This window comes from Pezoporus occidentalis, unplaced genomic scaffold (genome assembly GCF_034315485.1).
Source record: "Pezoporus occidentalis ecotype Australia unplaced genomic scaffold, CSIRO_AGI_Poc_V1 ctg12, whole genome shotgun sequence".
NCBI lineage: Eukaryota > Metazoa > Chordata > Aves > Psittaciformes > Psittacidae > Pezoporus > Pezoporus occidentalis.
Window position 1 is genome coordinate 3454410 of NW_026912994.1, and position 21443 is coordinate 3475852.

The following is a 21443-nucleotide window of genomic DNA, read 5'->3' on the forward strand; positions in this document are numbered from 1 at the left end:
AGCTATATGATTCATTCAGTTATTGCTTTATGAAGTAAATTTCAAAGAAGAAATGGTTCTAAGAAGAGTAAGTTCATTTCAAAAAAAAAAAAAAAGGCTAAAAGGGAGAAAAGTAAATAAAACATGGAGTTTGCGGAATTTTTAACTCTGTTCTACAGCTTGTGATAAGATAAAAGCTTCCTTTAAGAGTTTTCCAGATGTGGTAAAAAGAAATGTAGAATTTGGTGCTAAAATCCTGCATGGATACAGGTTTCTTTTGTGCTCTTCAAAATCCATGTTAGGAAACTCATATTGGGGAAGATAATTTTACCAGTATCATGCAAAAAACAGAGATCATAAGCAGTCTACTCTAAAAGCTGTGAGATTGTACAGTTATGACCTTTTCCATTTATTGAAAATAATATTAGAAATGTTCTTTAATAAAGAAAGGTGCTGTGTTATATTGGCAGTACAGTTGTACTAATATCCAGTCTTTCTGCAGATTTTCTCAGCCAATATGAGAATTCCTAAGCTTGCAGTTAGGTGTTTTCCTGTGTTTATCTGTGAAAGAAGCAATAAAGTCCAGGGGTACAAAAAAGAAAAAGGAAAGAATGGACATTTTCTGATTAGAATGTGTGTGTGGAAGCTGAGCAAAAAGTGGTGAAAATGGAGGATTTTAGTAATCATTTAGTATGTTTGATAAACATAGAAACTTATGTATAATTATTTTGGTGTGTTTTTTTTTTTTTTTTTTTTCTTTTTGTATTTATTTTGAAAATTCCCAGTATGGTCAATGAAAGCAGCATCTTGGATAATAAACAAAATGAGGAGGAGTCTTGCAAAGCAGCATTTCTGCTTCCTGCTTCTAGTTTTATTTTTAAAATTTAGGATTAAGATTATATTTTCTTTCCTGTCATGGTAACATTGCAGTGGTGGCATTATATGCATGGAGAATGAAATATATAATTTAGGATTCAGTATTAAATACTGTGGAGCTGCAGGGAAGCATTTGGCACTTTCTTTGGATATTGGCAGAGTAAGTGGACTCTATACTGGAAGATTTTAGCCAAAAATAAGTAGCTACTTACTACTACTTTTTGCTTCTCTTGGGATAGCATAATTTGTATCCATCGGAAAGTTTTATCATCTTGACTTAATGGTAAGGGATGGGAATAAGAGATTGAAAAAGTAATTCATGCTGTAAGCAGTTTCTGCAGGGTCTAGAGAATACTTTGTGGAAAAAATCACTGATTTAAGGATTTCAAGTGCTAGATGGATCACTGTGTTCTTAGGTAAGGTGTAGTATTTAACCTCTGCCATTTAATTAAACTTTCTATGCTGATGTTTGAATTTCTTAGATGTTTCTCAAACGCAATGTTATTTCTTCCTTGTTTGCAAGTTCCTCCACCACAAAAATCGTCCCCACGTAGTTATTTCTAGTCTACTCTTTAATAAGAAAAGCTCTTACATATAGATGTCTTTACAGTCCATTTCCTTTTCTGCTTGAAACTGAGTCCACAATATTATGTGCTTGCCACCAAAGTTAATAACTGTGTAAATGCTTGAAGCTGCAGGGGAAATGTTGTCCTTTATCTGAGATAATCAGCTGTTGCCAAAGAAAAGAAAAATTTTGAGCTAGTTTTAAAGTGACAAAATGTATTCACAATTAATGTAATTGGAAGAAGTATCTACACAGGTATCTTTCAGATTTCTTTCACCCTTTTTTTTCTTTTTCTTTTTTGTTTTTGTTTTTTTTTAATGGGGATTTTTTGTTTTTTTTTTTTCTTTTTTGTTGTTTTATTTCAAAGACAGGTTTGTGCGTTTGTTTTTGTTTGGTTAGTTTTTTTGTGTTTTTTGTTTTTTCTTTTTAAACCTTGCTTGGATTTTTTACTTTTTTTTTTGTAAAATTTGCAAACTGAAAAAAGAAAACACAGATGATGGCTAGTATTTTTCTTGCAAATAATAACTTTGTAGCTTACTAAACTTTTTCAATTATAAATCTGAGCACGTCAACTGTATTTAGAAGGTCATGGTGGAGAGTATGCGCAACCATCAATTCTTTTAATCCATGTCAGTCTGAAAGTGTTTGGTTTCAGGATGCCTTCCAGTTGCTCGGCATAGTTTCAAAGATGTTAAATGAGAGAACATCTTCCCTTAGCATTATTGATCTTCAGGTTTTCTAACAGAAGGTGGGAATTTAAAATGCTGCTAGTGAACAATGAAAGTACTTAGATCTGACAGCACATTACTACTGCTAAGGGCTTTGCATTATGTGGCAAAATGGTTTGGTTTATTTAAGTACAAAACCGCAATGTAGTTTAACGTATCCAGAGTAATTAAGTTTAACAGAGTTAAACTTCCCCTATGCTTTCCCTTGCAAAAAAAAAAAAATCTTTTAAAGAGACTTACTGTGTCTCATATTGTTCCTGTCTTGGATTCTGACCATTTTTCAACAAGGACCAGTCAGTGCTTCAGGTCGGGAATAGCATCTGATGTCATGATCACACTTTGCTTTAGGATCATGTTGCATGCATGCTAGTACAGACAGTGCGTTTAATGGAAGATGACAACAAATGTATCATTGTATTAGTTGTTCATAAACAATGACAGTATGAGCAGTCTGAAGCTGGATCTTTGAACCATACTGAAGCATTTTTTCAGGATGTTTTCTTAATTTCTATTAAATTACTTAGAAATATGTATGCTGGCCCGTGAGAAATACTGAGGGCTCAGAAGTTTTGCAGTCTAATCTCTAGATCTTTGGTAGTGTGCTTGTGTCTCTTATTACCGGGGACTCTGGCTGTTAACGACAATAAAATTCAGAATCTTTGCCCATATTCCATTGGTGAATATGGCTGTTACTGTTTGGATAATCTTTGCTAACCTTTACTGTATGTGATAGAGTGCATTGACTCCTTGTTTGTATTCTGTTAGATGGGTATATAGTCAACACAATTATGAAAATTTTCATAGATTTGAATGAAAAGGTGTTGGAGAATGACCTGAAGTCTGAAATGAAGGCCTGCAGCAGTCTGTGCCCTGGAATCCTGTCTTGTGCTAAAGCTCAGCAAATCACCTGAATAGGTTCATATGTGCTTCATGGAACCAGGAAAGATGTAGGCATCTGCTGAGGGTTGTAAAGTGTTTTCCTGAGATTGTGAGAAAATTAAATATTTCTGTCTTTCCTGCCTCTGGAGCACCTGTTTGTTACCCTTGGAACACCATGTCACAGGAAAAGTGTAGGGTAACATGTATGGCTGGGCAGCATCACATCTCTTCAGGCAAATACAGTCTTGCTGATGCAATAATTAAAGATTTTGGAGCAGTGAGGGAGAGGACTGGGAAGGTGGCAGGTGCCAGTGCAGGAGGAAGGGCTTCCAGTAGCGCTTCAGGGAGGGGAGTGATCTTTGAGAGGGCAAGAGATGATAGCAGAGATTTCCTTATCCTGTAGGACTCTACAAAACGAGCTCATATCACAAGCAGCATCCTTGTCTGCCTTTGGGAGGAAGAGAGAAAATAAGGAAGTCATTCGGAAGTCAGAAGCAGTAGGGAAGGAAGACCTTTGTGTCAAGGGAAAGGACGTGGAGGGGATAAGGTGGAAACTTGTGTTTTGAGAAGGGTTTCCTGCCTCATATGGAAGCTGCATTTTCTTTAAATATCAGTCTTTTTTCCTGACTCCCTGTGCCATGTCAGACAGGAGCTGCTAATCCATACTCTGTGTCTCGAGCAGGCGGCTGCTGGGGCAGGCTGCTGTCGCTGGCAAACTGCCACCCTGCTGCCTGCCGAACTGGTGGCTGCTGCTGGAGGTGGGTGGCTGCTGCCCTGTCCATGGAGGAATTGCAGCTCCCTGCTAAAGAAGGACTGCGTATGTTTGTGGAGGGCAGGCAGACACAGGGAGGCGGTTGGTGCTCACATCGTCTGCTGCAGATGGCACAAATAACCCTAAAATAGTTGGGGGTAGGTTCGTCCCTTGAAGTCATCCTGGTGAACACAATTCTATTCTCCGACTCATCAGAGGGAGTATAAATGCACCATTTTGATGAGAGATTTTTGGTGAAAATGTGCATTTGTGCCTATTTCTTCTTTTGTAAAAGCCTGTTTTTTTGCAGTGAGGTTTATAACATACAGCAAAAAATCTTAGATTGTGTTGGCAGTCTCAACAGGTATAACATTTTAGGATTTAGTTTCTAAAAGCAAATAATTCTTCATGCAGATATGTTTTCAAGCCAAAAACTCTTCAGTACCTTTTATTTTCCCCCTTTTTACAGTTTTAATGTGTTTGTTGTTTCTTTTTTTTGTAGATCATAATAAAACACTCTATCCCAAGTCAGAAATATTTTCACTTTTGAGAGTGGTGCCTTGAGAACAGCATCAAAGCAAAAGATGTCTGGTTTTGTTTTGACTCAGGTTCTTGTATTTACTTGTTTTATTTTTGTTTTTATATTGCTCCTAAATTTCCTGTATTAGCTTCAGCTTTCGTTTTCTGAGTAATATTTACTAGTTCTGATGTGAGCATCTTTATTTCATATTTAGTTTCGCGCATTGATTTTATCAGCATGGAGTTAAAAAGAATGGGTGATGCTTGCCCTTTTGAAAATCTGTGAAACCAAGGCGCTGGTTTATGGAGAAAACCCCTCTTCCCCCTTCACATTTTATTTTGCAAACATTTATCGTGTTTAGTAGAGTAGTGGGGTTTTGTGGTTTTCTTTTTTTTTTCACTATATTTTATTTTAATTTAATTTTATTTTTTTACTTTTTTATTAAGAAGGAAATATTAAACCATTTTTGCTTTACAGTTAAACAGTCAGTCACTTCACTGCAATAGACTATGTATTAGCAAAGAAAATATTACCTGGCTGAAAAAGTATTATTAATTTTTACGACATGTTTGGTTTCCTTAAAGAGCAAATGGGACAGTTTGCTCTTTAAGACAAAAAGAGACAGTGGCTTCATGTGGATTTAACTGTGGTTGTTCCTAGCACCTTTCGGACACTGTGCACTGCCTTTACCATCTAGGGATGAAATGTGTAGACAGTGGCCTTTTCTTGAGCTTGTGTTTTCCTTGAGTCTGTGTTGGCTCTTGTCTATTCTGAAAATTAAATAAAAAAAAATGATTCTGGGAAACCTGGATTAAAGATGGTAGAAATTGGTTTAAAAATTGTGGATGATAAAAATGGAAATGGTTTGGAAGCTCAGCACATGGTACCACATATGCCAATTTCGTGCACAAAACCATTGTTTAAAATACTTGACGTTTTTTAAAGAAAGCTTTTCCTGTGCAAATGAGGCAAATATGAACTTTATTTATTAAAGCTGAGCATATAATGATTGCCAGTAGATACGGGCCAAGTTTAAGAAGTCAGTCCATCACTGATATAAAAGGCAGCAGATTCTGCTCCAGAAAGTTGTTGCTGGGTTGGAATCAATAAACAGAGAACTACCTCTATTAGAATTGCTCATCTATATATGTTGGCATTACTCTTGTCATTTACGGTGGATATTAAGAGTGAAGTCTTATATTTTTTTCCCCATCCCTTAATGAGATGATAGTCTGAAGTGGTAAGACTGGAGCGCAGTTATTGCATGCAAGTGCATTTTCACTGTACCAGGAACTGTATGTATATGGTGCCTCACATATTTAGGTTGTAATAAGATGCGTTAATGCTCTGTCAGGGACTTGGTCAGAAGTGAAGAGAGGTGTATTCAATGGCGCTCTTGCTATCTCTCCATATAGCTTTCATTATTTATCTGAATCTGTAGCTCTGCAGAGCCTGAAGCTAAAAACCAGGCCACGCAGTATTTTTGTTGCCTGTAGTTCAGTGTGAAGGGTTCATTTCTGAAAGTCAGAGGGTGGTTAGACTTTTGATTCCCTGTGCAGGGAAAAGCAGCACATAGAAGAGCAAGTGAAAAAACAAATCCTAGATAGCGCTCTAATCTGTGGAGGCTTTTAGCTAAAAATCATCTATCATAAAAGTCTAGCAGTGGTGTGAATTACACACCCAGTTTTTGCCAAGTCTTAAGACTATGTTTTGGAAAATCCCTAGAACATTTGGAAAGATATATAGAGTGTCTCTAGGCTGGCTGTAATTTCTCTCAGAAACTGCTAAAAAGGGAAATAAAAGTTTTGATTGGTACTGTTCCACTGATTTATTAAATAATTTGTTAAATAATGTTGTGGAATGGTTGGAATGATTTAATTCTGTCATTAGGGAATTGCGAGTATAGGAGTTTGAGGCTGTACCTGCACTGATGCTGAAGACTTCCCTACAAGCCAGCTGTTGATGGGTTATTGGTCATTCAGGCTAAGCTTGTGAGGTAGCCAGGTTTGATACCAGGCACGATGTGCTTTCTTGAGTCTTTCAGTGCAGGAACTGTGGCTTCTCAAACAATGGCCAAACTTTTTAGTTTAGGAAGGATTTTGATTTTCTTGTTTGTTTTGGTTTGTGGGGTTTTTTTTTTGTGTTTTTTTTTATTTTGGGTTTTTTTTTTTGATTGGTTGCTTGGTTGGTTGGTTTTGTTTGTTTTTTTTTTGGGGAGAGCGTTAAGTTTAGGTACAGTAGGTCTTTGGTTTTGTTTTCTTTGCATTTCTCCTGTTAAATAATGAATTTGTTTTTAAATATTTCATATGAAGACTGCATGTAAACCAGAAGATAAATACTGTGAGGTGCCTAAAGATACAAAAGCATTAGGTTGAACATAAAAGAGAAACTGAAGAAAATTATTTTTAACTAGCATTGCAAATAAGAAAGCATGAAATGATTTGGGTTGCAGCTGTGCGTGAATGTATACATACCCTTAAAAACCAGTATGGGAAAAAGCCTATATTTTTATGTCTGCATGAAAGTGGAGATTTCATCCAACTTCTCTTAAGGATTTATCAGGAAAAAAAAGATGGTCTTTTTTCATCAATAATCATTATCACAAAGCAGTACTAACTTTCTTCCATGGAGCAGAGGTTGTGCCTCAGAGTGCCTCAGATTCAGATACTTGTTCGGGTGAGTGGATCTCACCTGTACAGATGTCCTAGCAGCTGTGGGACACTCGCTAGGATTGCAGCAGAGCTCTCCCCTGTGAGCAGAAGGCTAGAGGATTACTGTTCCTTTGATCCTCTGATTCTCCACCCTGGTGGGATGAGCAGTTGGATAGCCTGCTACTCAGGAAGGTGTTTTGTTCTCCTCATTAAAATTCTTTGTTTCATCGGCTGTAACACAGTAGAATTTTTCCCTCAATTATTTTTTTCCTCTAGACTGTATGCAGCCTAGCCTTTAAATAATGCTTAGTGGCTATTTTAACTGATGTCCCCTGCTTGTCCACACTATTAGAATAAACTGCATGGACTATGCTTTCTGCTCTAATATCGATGTCTCTAAGGTACCACATGACTTGCTTAGAAGTAGTCTTGGGTAATTTCTGCTGAGATTAACTATGTTAAGCCCCATTGCTACATCAACACTCGTGCCAGTGGTAATGATTCTTAACAAGCACTAAATTAACTTGTGTCACCACTGTATTTTGTAAGTTACTTCTTAATGCACCTTCCCCAATATCCTTTGTACATTAATACAGTATTGCATTAGTTGTGACCTCTACACTGTCTTGTAGCTGTCTTCACTTCTGCATTACCATTATTGATTGCGGAACTTTTGGGTCTGGAGTTTTTCACTAGACATTTTGTACTTCCTCCATAGAGTACCTGAAATTTATTTCCTGATTTTTATTTTTTTTTTTTTAATGGAGGATGAAATCCACATATCGGGTTATAAGTTAAGAAAAAATGGAACCAAGTATTCTAACCTAGTGGAAGATCAAACTACCTATTGCTACCTTTAGTCAAAAATACAGCTAATTATTGCAGTGCTTCTTAAAATATGTCCCTATAGATTTTTTTTACTTATTCCACATCCCAAAGCGTTAGGAATTTAACAAAGATAACAATATACTTGCACTCTGCCTGTGTAAATGTTTTCTAAGTATCTGTGGCATAAGGTATTGTATTTTGAAAAAGGTTGGTAGAATGTTTTGCATTTTCCAAGCCATATTTATAGATATTAGCCTATTGTTGAAGGGTTAAGTACACCAATTCAGTATGTGAACCTCTAGGAAAGCGGACCAGACACTTAATAAATCTTAGTTCTCCCTGTTTGTTGAAGCAGAAGTCTCCTGAGTGTAGTGCATATACTGAGCTTACTATGCTGGTTACCATAGCAATGTCCATAAAAGACTGAGACCTTTTCTCAGTAATACACTTTTGACTAAGAAAGCAGTCCTTAATATGATGAACAAGTATAAACTGCATGTGCTACATCATTACTCTTAGGATACTATTCTACTACATAACCAAACCTGAGCAGTGGATTGTGAGTTTTGGAATGGTAACAGATGGTGGGTGCTATACAACAGATTTGTGAGTTGCCCTCCAGAATGCCACACTTTTTCCTGTTATACATAAAGGCTTCAGAGATGTAAGTGTTCATGCATCACCAAGTTTATATGTGCATCAAGACTATGCTTTTCATCCTGTGCCTCCTTGTTTTGTTTTCCCTATGTATCAGCACTGCCCCTGAGCAGAAGGGTACCTGTTGCCCAGCTGGAGCCGTAATCCTTTCATCGTGGGTTGGATCTGTAGACCTGTTAACTTTTCCTTTGGAAGCTGCTATTTATACTTGCAGCTGGTTTTATGGTCCTTCTTACAGGCTCATTTAAGTCAACTCTAATTTGCTCATCAGCAATTTGATTCTCTTCAAAGGAATGCTGTGCAGGGGGGAGATACAATTCAGTCGTATCTGTATGCAGCAGTGTTGTTGGACAATTCTGCCTAGTTTCCATTTGCGTAAACCAAATCCTTTTAATTTTCTTCAGTTTTCTTACTTATTTGTCTAAATATATAGTCCTTTTAAGAAACGCTAAGTTGTGTTTTGTGGCAGATGAGTAAGCTGTATGGTGTTTAAAACAGTTATCTTTAAACCCCAAAGCTTTACATTTCTGCTCCTTATCTTTTGTTGTCTGTTAGGTTTTTTTTTATCCTGAACTAAGAGGTAGTAAAAGGAGTGGTTTTCTGTATTGCTCAAATGCTTACATAATGAATCCATAAAAATTGCATTTTTAAAGCATACATGTATCTGTGGACGTACATTTAAGTATATTTCCCTTTTACTCTTTCTTTTTTTCTCTTTAATTGATTCCATTGTGTATTGTCTGATTTTTCTTTTCTTGTTCAAATGGCAGATTTCAGAGACACTGACTCTTCCTTGCCATTCATTAGTTTCCCTGGTTTGTTTTCTGTGCCATGTGTTATTTTTATTGAATGTATGAACTGATCCGCTGCCTCTGTCTGGCACTGGAATGTCAAGAAAGTTCAGACACACAGAAATGAGTACCAGGCCAAGGTTATTCTTCATGTGAAAATGTGGTTGATACTTCAACAATTTTGCTTGCTATCGCTCTCAGTGTGATGCAAAAGGACTTTTTTTTTTAGTATGTTTGGGAAAGTGGATATTTCTATCTATACTTAGATCATATTTTTAGAATTGTGTTCAGTGTATCAGTTCTGTGAAATTCTCCCACAAAGTGTTTGTGTTGACCCAGGAGGAGATGACCCAGGTATTAGACAGTTTTGATTCAAATGGCAACCTGTTGAGTTTTGGACCTATTCCTTTTATGTACATCAGGATTAGAGGGGAAAGGCTGTGGAGGGAGAAGTCTATAGAGTAAAAGTATAAAACAAGTAACAACTAAAATGTAATGAGGAAAAAAAGAAGGCCTGTGTTAGTGCTCTGTCAGTGCCACAGGACGTATGTGTTTCCCGTTAAGGACGTCTTTGTTCTATAACTCCAGATAGGTTCTGGGAGGTGTCCTGGGTTCAGCAGTAGCAGTCATTTTTTCTCCTTCTTAGTAGCTGATGCAGTGCTGTGTTTTTGACTTTCGGCCTGGGAACAGCACTGATAACACCGATGGTTTTCGTTACTGCTCAAATGTTTAGTCTGATCAAGGACTTTGTGAATCTCATGCTCTGCCAGGGAGGAGGAGAAGCAGGGAGGAAGCAGAGACAGGACACCTGACCCAAACTAGCCAAAGAGGTATTCCATAGCACAGCACGTCATGTCCGAGATGTAACTGGGAGTTACCCAGAAGGGCTACATCTCTGCCAGGGTCAGGCTGGATACTATCGGTTGGCAGGTGGTATTGTATTCTTTTCCCTTGTTATTTCCCTTATCATTATTATTATTGGTGGTAGCAGTAGTGATTTGTATTATACCTTAGTTATTGGACTGTTCTTATCTCAACCCATGGGAGTTTCATTCATTCAATTCTCCTTCCTATGCCTCCAGGAACAGGGGGAAGAAAGGATGGAGGGGAATACACTGCGTGGTTCTGATTTATGGCCTGGGTATAAACCACAATAGAGGACAAGCAGAGGCAGTGAAAATTTCCACTTAGTCATAGTGTTTTGGATCTTTGAGAGACAACAGCTGGTCTTAGTGATGAGCAGGAGATGCAAGGCTGATGCTAAAGGCACTTATGTGATGTCACTCATGTGGGTAGTCCCAGAACTGGACAAAAGCCAGACTGTTGCCCTAACCTTGCTCATACAGTGGTTGAAGAGTATCCGGTGGCATGACCTGCCTGGCCATTTTGACCATTTTGTCTGGCCAGAAGTTATGCTTTACAATTTTACCTATGTCTTTAGAATCATAGGATAGTTTGGGTTGGAAGGGACCTTCAAAGGTCATCTAGTCCAGCCCCCCTTGCAGTGATCAGGGAGATCCTCAACTAGATCTTGTTGCCCAGAACCACATCCAGCCTGGCCTTGGTGTGTCCTGGAATATCCTGGAAGGGATGGCACATCTGCCACCTCTCTGGGCAACTTGCTCTGGTATTTTATGACCCTAAGTGTAAAAATTTTTTCCTCACATTGATGTGTAAACTGTGGTGAGAACAAAAGTGCTATTAACTTTAAATTACTATACTTTTTCAGTCTGATTTAATTGCAATTTTAATTTATTGTTGCAGAAATCAAATGTGGCCCCCACACTGTCTGTATGAGACTGTAGAATCGAGATGAACCAGAGGCAACTTGATATTTGCTTGTTTATCCAATCTGACAAAGTTTCTATGCAATTTGTGTGAGATATTTGCCAACTAGTAACCATCATAGCAACCGTGTATTGTTTTGCCAAGTCAGTAAAAGTAGATTGATTTTGATCCATTAATAGGCTATACAAACCCATAGCCTCTCTAGTGATACAATTAAGGAAATTTTGTTAAAATAAGATTATTAAAACAGGACTGGGAGAAGCAATCAGGTTTTTGACAGAATTTAGATATTGGCCTCCCATGTTGAGAGTGATTTAACTTTAGTGCAGTTTTTGCTGAGATTTTCTATGGTATTTTTCTTCTCAGGGGGGAAAAAAAAATCACCTCTTTAGTTTTGAGAGGGTTTTTTATACATAGTCGAGTACTTACTCATGAATGAAGACTGCCTAGTTTATCAAGTGCTTCAGAGGGACATGTGGAGTGTGCTTTCTGTACTTGCAGCCTACCTTAGGCATATGACTGAGAAAATTTCTGTGTATGGAATATTGATTGTTTTGTTCAGCGTGCAGATCTGTGAATTGCAATTTCAAAGTAAAAATTGAAAGTTCTTGAAAAACTTTAAAAATGTCCTGGGTTCAGCAGTAGCAGTCATTTTTCTCCTTCTTGGTAGCTGATGCAGTGCAGTGTTTTGACTTTCAGCTCGGGAACAGAGCTGATAACAAGCGATGTTTTGGTTTGGCCAAGGACTCTGTGAGGCTCATGCTCTGCCAGGGAGGAGGGGGAGTCAGGAGGAAGCAGAGACAGGACACCTGACCCAAACTAGCCAAAGAGGTATTCCATACCACAGCAAAATAAGGGCTGGGGGACTGCAGGGTTGGAGGAGGTATCGGTCGGAGCTTGGTTGGGCCTGGGGGGGCGAGTTATCGGTCGGCTGGTGGTGAGATGATGTATTCTCTTCCCTTGTTATTTCCTTTATCATTATTATCATTGGTGGTAGCAGTAGTGATTTGTGTTATACCTTAGTTACTAAACTGTTCTTATCTCAACCCGTGGGAGTTGCAATTCTCCTCTCCATCCCTCTGAGAGCAGGGGGATGAGCGAACGAATTACCTGACCGGGTTTAAACCACGACACCATGAAAACCCAGGAGTTTACAGTCCTCATTGTAAGTAACAGCAAAATAAATATTAGGCAGGCAATTAAATCTCTTCTATTGCAGGACAGGCACTACATGAGAATTATTTGTAATAGCTTCAAAAGTAATAGTTATTGACCCCATCCTAGAGCACCCACCTCTAGGATAAGAAGGCAACTTCTGTTATTTTAATTCTTAGTCGTGGAGTCTTGTCTTCCAATATGGGTCTGTTAATGCTGTAATGATGATTCAGATATTTGTGTATTTGCTCCTGGGATCTCAATTGAGACAGCTCATCTGTAACGGTCAGTGGGCTGCTCTCAGGTCATGATTAATTTTTCAGGTACTGTGGGCAAAAGTTAAATTCAGAGTGACAGTTATGGTTGGCTGAGGATATTTTTGTCAGATCTGATGATTTTTTTTTTAATAGTCCTCACTTGAAAGTTTTGTATGAAGCAGTGTTTCTGTAGAAGTTTTGTGAGAAAGGTTTAAATAATTTACTTCAGCTCTTTCACATTTTGGATAATGTGATTTTTTTTTTTTTTTTTTCTTCAATGTTGAAATATTTAGGATAATTATTTTACGTTGACATTTCGCTATTATTTTAATGTATTCTATATTGTGCACACTATTCATGTGAAAATGCTACAATTTGGTGTTATCAGATTAAACAGTTTAACATTTAAAACCAAGTATTTACATGTAATATATTTGAAATTCTGAGGAATCTTTTCTTAAAAACAAAAAAACCCACCAAACAAATCCAAACAAATAAAATGACAAGAACCCACCCCCCCAGTAACAAATAAAACCAATTCCAGATAAGTTTTTTTCCTTAATTTGGAATAAAAATGATTGCAGTCTTCAATATTTTGTTTTCTGGTAATCTGTGTGGGCAGTTTAGGGAAGGAGGCTCTAAGCCATATTACCGGTTACAGCTCCAAACCACCATATAAATTACGCAAACTTTGGTGTCATGTTCCATTAACGGAAATCAGTTGCAGAGTGAAAATTATGACCTGCAGCATTTCCATTGATTCCTGATGGATTCCAGATGTATACAGTTGTGGAAATTACTCCTGTTACGAGATACTACAATGGCAGATGCTAGTTACTTCTTTTCTGGGTAACTGCACATGTCATGAAATTTATATAAGTTATGAATTTTTATCTTTTTTTTTTGTTTTCATATGCAGCATTGTACCTTGTCCTCCTAGAGGCAAGGACTTGCTGTTCTTGCTAGTCCTTTTTTTTAGCAGTTTAAAATGATCATAGAAAGTCAGAACATCACATAAACGTTCCTCTCTGTTTTAATACTCTGTTCTGATTTCCAGGTGTTTCTTGTGCTCCTATTGTGGTAAATTGTTAGTTGAAAACAATTTGGCTTCAAAGCTCTAATTTCGAAGACCTTGATTACCCCATGCCTGTTACTGTAATGGAAATAATAACAACAGTTCTACTGTATTATTCCCGTAGAAGTTATAAGCTTAAATTATATTTTTAAATTAGCTAATGTCTGAGGACAAAAAGTATTGAAAAATTGCTGAAAGTGGAAAATACACAATTTTTTTATTTCAGGCACTGTTATATTGTCGCGTCCACTTCCTCCCACTGTTTGGAATACAGTATATGCAAGTAGAGGCAGACAATCATAGAATCATAGAATCAAAGAATAGTTAGGGTTGGAAACGACCTGAAGATCACCTAGTTCCAACTCGCCTGCATGGGCAGGGACACCTCACACTAAACCATGTCACTCAAGGCTCTGTCCAACCTGGCCTTGAACACTTTCAGGGGATGGAACATTCACAGCTTCCTTGGGCATCCCATTCCAGTACGTCACCAGTCTCACAGTAAAGAATTTCCTCCTTATATCAAATCTAAACTTCCCCTGTTTAAGTTTTAACCCATTACCCCTTGTCCTATCACTACAGTCCCTAATGAAGAGTCCCTCCCCAGCATCCCTATAGCCCCCCTTCAGATACTGGAAGGCTGCTATGAGTTCTCCATGCAGCCTTCTCTTCTCCAGGCTGAGCAGCCCCAACTTTCTCAGCCTATCTTTATATGGGAGTTGCTTCAGTCCCCTGATCATCCTCATGGCCCTCCTCTGGACTTGTTCCAACAGTTCCATGTCCTTTTTCTGTTGAGGACACCAGAACTGCACACAATACTCCAAGTGAGGTCTCACAAGAGCAGAGTAGAGGGGCAGGATCACCTCCTTGGACCTGCTGGTCGCGCTCCGTTTGATGCAGCCCAGGATATGGTTGGCTTTCTGGGCTGCGAGCGCACACTGAAGCTGGCTCATGTTCATTTTCTCATCAACCAACACCCCCAAGTCCTTCTCGGCAGGGCTGCTCTGAATCTCTTCTCTGCCCAACCTGTAGCTGTGCCTGGGATTGCTCCAACCCAGCTGTAGGACCTTGAGCTTGTCATGGTTAAACTTCATAAGGTTGGCATCAGCCCACCTCGCAAGCGTGTCAAGGTTCCTCTGGATGTCATTCCTTCCCTCCAGGGTATCAGCTGAACCACACAGCTTGGTGTCATTGGCAAACTTGCTGAGGGCGCACTCAATCCCACTGTCCATGTCACTGACAAAGATGCTGAACAGGACCGGTCCCAACACTGATCCCTGAGGGACACCACTCGTTACAGGCCTCCAACTGGACATTGAGCTATTGACCACAACTCTTTGCGTGCAGCCATCCAGCCAGTTCTTTATCCACCGAGTGGTCCATCCTTCAAATTGATGTCTCTCCAATTTAGAGACAACGATGTCATGTGGGACAGTGTCAAACATATATGTTTTTCAGGACTAAGTGCTTTCTGCGTTTTGTTACCATCCTCAGAGCAATCTTTTGCTAATTTCAGGTAAACATTTTTTTGTAGTATAGGATGTGTCTCTCCTGAGTACTGCAACACAGCTGTCAAATGCCTTGTCACTAGCTTAAAATATGCTCTGAATTAACAATATCTTTTATTCTGTTCCTTGTTATGAAAATGAAGAGGTATGAGTTTACAGTAAATTGGATTTGTTGTTGTGACTGCTTGGTGGTTGGTTTCGGTTGTTTGTGTTTTTTTCTTTTTTTTTTTTTTAAATTAGCTAAGTCTAAACTCTGAAGAAATAAAATTACATTTGAAATATAGTTTGTTTGTGTCTGAGACCAATATGTTCCAGAGATGAGAGCAAGAAAACAGTGTTATTAATAGCCTGACTCCTGGCTGGTTTGTGGGAGTTTCTGCACACCATATTGAAAACCATGAAATTTTCTAATTCCTTACACTGGTAATGTGTTGGTTGAAAGTTATTTGTTAATTTAGTTCTAGGGTATTTGTGGAGATTGATTTAGTATCTTGTACTCTGCTTCTTGTTTTTGTTTGATACGAATGGAAAGCTCAGAGCAAAACTTCTCAAACAATTGTAGTCAGTATGTGAACTGTAGCTACTCCATGAATACCTGTTCTTTTAGTACCTGGGTTGTTGAACATCAATACATTATAATAATGTTTTTAAATCATTATGGAGATTCAGAAAAGGGTATTTCAGTTTAAATATATGGATATTAATTTTGTATTAATAACTCAAAAAAGGCTTGGGAGGTTTTGGTATTTCTGTTTAATGCTTCTGCTGAATAACAGTACATGTTTTATTAGTGAATAGAAAAAATAAATACTTATATAGTAGCATAAAACTTGATTTTTTTGGCAGCGCTGACCACCCACAGCTTACTGTGATGCTCTCATGTATGCTAATTTAAACATAAGACTTTGCAAAATAGCATTTTTTCTTTCTCGGGTATAAAAGAATTTGGGGAGTTGCTTGCTTGGCAGTTACCGAAGTATGTATTAGATGACATTTGGGCAAGTGTGAAGAGTTCAGGGCTCAGGGCTTCTAGCAAATGGTCAATCTGATACAGAGAAAGTAACAGCCACTGACCAGCAGTGCTAGTGAGTGCACAGTGCTGAGCACAGGGAGACTCTGGTTTGATACATCGGGCAAAGACAGTTTGTTGCATGCTTTTTCAGGAAGGTTTTTAATTACATTTTTTGCTGTTCTTTTTCTTAAACAGTGTTGAAGCTTGTGTGGGAATAAGAAATGGATTCTAATCTTTTTGGGGGTGGTTGGTCTTCATGAACAAATAGCATCAGAAAAGAAAGATAGGCATCTATGACTTCTTGTGTTTTTCTTGAGAGTATATCATAGAATCATAGAATAGTCAGGGTTGGAAAGGACCTTCAGATCATCTAGTTCCAACACCCCTGCCATGAGCAGGGACACCTACCACTAAACCATGGCACCCAAGGCTCTGTCCAACCTGGCCTAGAACACTGCCAGGGATGGAGCATTCACAACCTCCCTGGGCAACCCATTCCAGTGCCTCACCACCCTAACAGGAAAGAATTTCTTCCTTATATCAAATCTAAACTTCCCCTGTTTGAGTTTTAACCCATTGCCCCTTCTCCTGTCACTACAGTCCCTAATGAAGTGTCATCTCCAGCATCCTTGCAGGCCCCCCTTCAGATACTGGAAGGCTGCTATGAGTTCTCCATGCAGCCTTCTCTTCTCCAGGCTGAACAACCCCAACTTTCTCAGCCTATCTTCATACGGGAGGTGCTCCAGTTCCCTGATCATCCTCATGGCCCTTCTCTGGACTTGTTCCAACAGTTCCATGTCCTTTTTATGTTGAGGACACCAGAACTGCACACAATACTCCAAGTGAGGTCTCACGAGAGCAGAGTAGAGGGGCAGGATCACCTCCTTGGACCTGCTGGTCACGCTCCTTTTGATGCAGCCCAGGTTACGGTTGGCTTTCTGGGCTGCGAGCGCACACTGACGCTGGCTCATGTTCATTGTACTGCTTTGTCAGTGCATTTACAAAATAATAAAAAAAAACCCTTGTTTATTTTAGAAATGCCATGCGTTCACCATCTTTATGAAGACATGAGTAACTGCATGTTCATATAATCATAGCATGTTTTGGGTTGGAAGGGACCTATAAAGGTCATCTAGGCCATCCCCACTGCAATGAGCAGCGGCATCTTCAGTTAGATCAGGCTGCTTGGAGCCCTGTCCAACTCTGGGCAACCTCTGGCAGTTCCTCATCAGCCTTATACTAAAAATTTTCTTCCTTATCTATATACTGAATCTACCCTTTTTCAGTTTAAAGTCATTATCATCTGTCCTATTGCTACAGGCTCTACTAGAAAGTCTGTCTCCAAATAGATAATTTAGATATACCAAACCAGTTTCCTGGTGGACAAAATCATAGCCATTTCTTGGGAGAATATTAAATAAAGGACCATAGAAATGAATCACCTGATTACATCTTTATCAGAACAACAGTGAAAGATTGCTTCAATAATGGGATTTTTAAGAGCATTTTACAATGACATCCTTTAATTATAAGGGTAATTATTTTTATTGAGTTTGTCATGTATTTTTTTTTTTTTTTAACGTAATAGCAAACTGATTTCCTGCATTCAGTCCTACCAGTGAAGGAAAAATCTTTTCTAAGTGCATAATTTGAATTTAAATGAATGCAAACCTTTGTGCCCAGTTTGCATAGCATGCGAGTGATAACTTAAAAAAAATACAGCTTTGTGACACACTGATTACTTTAGTAAAGATAGAAGTGTATTCTTCCTTTGATGAGTATGTCTAACTTCCATTAATGCTAATGGGAGTTACACATTTATGCTTTGAAGAGTCTACACTCCAATTAATTATAACACTTTAGAGAAAATGTGAGATGCTATTGAAAGTAGAGATTCTTTGGCGTTGAAAAGTTTTTCTCTGAATTTCTATCTTGCTTGGCAGTTCTCCTTGTTCCTTCTCCTGTGAATGCTTTGCCATTGACTGATATATTGTAATGAAATCTTGTATATATTGATAATATGAAATCTTGTATATACCAGTATCATGTTTAGTTGAAATTACATTGTGATATATTGACAGTTAAAGTTGTTTTGCATCTAATTCTTAAATATCTAGCCTACCTCCTGTCGGTCTCTTTTCCCCTCTACTTACCTTTAGCTAACAGCTGAATGACTGTTCCATTAAGTTATCAATTCCAAGGTTAACCTCACATCGGGTTTTACCCAACTGAAGGAGAGAGTGATGAGTGAGCGGTGTTCCTTGTGCCTTTCCTTAATTTTCCTGTTGTGAGCAGAAACCAGTGGGCATTAGAAGACAGATAAATTGTCCTTAGATCAGACTGTGCTTCAAATCTGATTGCAAACAGGAAACAGAACTTGAAAAAAACTGAATGGCTTTAAGGAAAACAAGGGTGAGTTGTTGCTAGTATTCACTCATATTGAAGGTGATGCAGATGAAATAGGTTCATCTGAAAACTAAAGCACTTAAGCAATTTACTCTTTAAACAGATAGATAGGTAAATGTAGGAGATTAGCGCAAAGTGAAAGAAGATGTGTCAGTTTGACCTCAGAGTCCTAATTATTTCTTTTTTTTCCCTAAAGTAGCTTATTAATATTAGTCTCTGTTTCTTCTCCCAAGTGTATGACTTTTAGAGCTGCCCAGCCATCTGACAAATCCACTTTAAGACTGAAATCTCTGTATGAACCACAGAAGTTATTTGGGGTGGAGCAAGATCTGTGTGATTATACCTTTCGTTTGTATTCTTGTTCACCAACATTGTAAATTTTGCAGCTGAATTTTGTCACAAGCTGGAGTTGAGTTCTCACAAGTCTTTTTCCTCTTGGCCTGAGAGACTGTGTTGGTGTCAGATGCATCACCTAGAGTATCTGCCAGAAAGAGAGAGCAGATTTATGGTATCTGCAAAGCAGAAGGCTAACTGTTGAGTCCAGAACATAAAAACAGACAGAGGATGTGCAAAGAGATACAGACAAGAAAGTAGACCTTCTCCTATGGCGAGAGAAAGAGAGATAAGGCTTTGCTGGCAAAGCCATAGCAGCTTCAAATCAAACCACATCAAACCCACAACTCTAAAATGTGCAGGAGACTGGGAGTTCAAAACCAGAAAAACCCACATACTTCTCAGGCTTTCATTTGGTGGAGAATACACATTCCCATCTACCTTCTTGTTGTTGTAGTTGTTTGAGTGCAGCTTTCATTGAGCAGTGAAACAAAATTTGCGGGTCTAGACTACTCAAAGGCTGTCAGAATTCAGCTTATTTGCCAGCTACTAGAGAGAGCAGTCACTGCTTCCACTGATATGTGAAAAGAGCAGAAGAAAAGGCACACTCCAGAAGTGTCTAATAGCAATCTTGGGGAAAGAGTGCACCACTAAGGTTAGATGGGACATATACTTCATTCTTTCTTTAAGTGAAGTACGCGAAACAAGAAAGTGACTGGTTGCACAAGAGATATTTACTCTGTGCATAGTTTCCTACCTGAGCTTCATTTTGAATATGGCAGCTCACGGCAGGTGAACGAGGAGTCATCAGAGACAGACTTGGGAATGAGGATTATGAAACTGCCAGACTGTAAAGGCATTTTCTGCTGTAAGGGCAAAAATCCTCAGCCTGTTGAAATGCAGTTGCAAGGAGCCACCAGAGTAATCTCCATGTCTGTCCAAACCTCTGGGGAAAAACCAACAGGGCTGAGGTTGGTCTTAGTGATGTTACATATCTAGAACCACAATATTTTGTGTGTCCTACTGTTGACTGTTGTTTATGCTTACTTTATATTTAATGCTTAATACTTCTACAAGGGTAGAAGGCCTACAAGGGATACAGCAGTTGACATCTACCTGAACTTGTGAAAAGCATTCAACACTGTCCCAAACAACATCCTTGTCTCTAAACTGGAGAGACAGCAATTTGATGGATGGACCACTCAGTGGATAAAGAACTGGCTGGATGGCTGCACCCAAAGAATTGTGTTCAATGGCTCAATGTCCAGCTGGAGACCAGTAACGAGTGGTGTCCCTCAGGGATCAGTGTTGGCACCAGTCCTGTTCAGCATCTTTGTCGTTAACATGGACAGTGGGATTGAGTGTGCCCTCGGCAAGTTTGCCGATGACGCCAAGCTGTGTGGTTCGGTTGATACGCTGGAGGGAAGGAATGCCATCCAGAGGGACCTTGAAACGCTTGTGAGGTGGGCTGATGCCAACCTTATGAAGTTTAACCATGCCAAGTGCAAGGTCCTACAGCTGGGTTGGAGCAATCCCAGGCACAGCTACAGGTTGGGCAAAGAAGAGATTCAGAGCAACCCTGAGGAGAAGGACTTGGGGGTGTTGGTTGATGAGAAAATGAACATGAGCCAGCTTCAGTGTGCGCTCGCAGCCCAGAAAGCCAACCATATCCTGGACTGCATCAAAAGGAGCATGATCAGCAGGTTAAAGGAGCTGATCCTGCCCCTCTACTCTGCTCTTGTGAGACCTCACCTGGAGTATTGTGTGCAGTTCTGGTGTCCTCAACATAAAAAGGACATGGAACTGCTGGAACAAGTCCAGAGAAGGGCCACGAGGATGATCAGGGGACTGGAGCACCTCCCGTATGAAGACAGGCTGAGAAAGTTGGGGCTGCTCAGCCTGGAGAAGAGAAGGCTGCATGGAGAACTCATAGCAGCCTTCCAGTATCTGAATGGAGCCTGTAAGGATGCTGGGGAGGGACTCTTCATTAAGGACTGTGGTGACAGTACAAGGGGAAATGGGTTCAAATTTAAACAGGGGAAGTTTAGATTTGATATAAGGAGGAAATTCTTTCCTGTTATGGTGGTGAGGCACTGGAATGGGTTTCCCAGGGAGGTTGTGAATGCTCCATCCCTGGCAGTGTTCAAGGCCAGGTTGGACAGAGCCTTGGGTGACATGGTTTAGTGTGTGGTGTCCTTGCCCACAGCAGGGGTGTTGGAACTAGATGATCTTAAGGTCCTCTCCAACCCTAACTATTCTATGATTCTACAGTACCAATTTTCTAAAGAGATTTTAGGCTGAAATCCTGACACTTCATAGTTAAATTAATTCCAGTTGTGTATTCTAACATTGAATGAAGACTGCATTTAGTATTAGATGTTTTGTCATGATTAACATGATGTTTGACATATTGAACTCAATTTATGGATAACCATTCTGTGATTCTATGATACTTTTTCTTTTTGTCTCTAGTTAATTATTATCCAGTACATGTTTTTTTTTTTACATTTAGAGAGATCTCTTTTACTTTTATATGTGTGTATTGAGTTTCATGATAGGAATATTTTCTTTTCCTGTCTTATGTCAGCCTATTGCTTGACTGCAGAGTTGCTGAAAATCCTGACATCCTTCACCACACAGTGTGAATATGCTAGTATGATAGTTTAGTTTGAAAACATGTAATT

The 21443-nt window shown here is 39.0% G+C and overlaps 1 protein-coding gene across 2 annotated transcripts in view; it reads left to right on the plus strand.

Moving 5' to 3' along the window:
* The window catches only part of DPP10 (dipeptidyl peptidase like 10), a 568807-nt gene that overhangs the window by 335906 nt on the left and 211458 nt on the right, over positions 1 to 21443 (plus strand). The window lies entirely within an intron of this gene.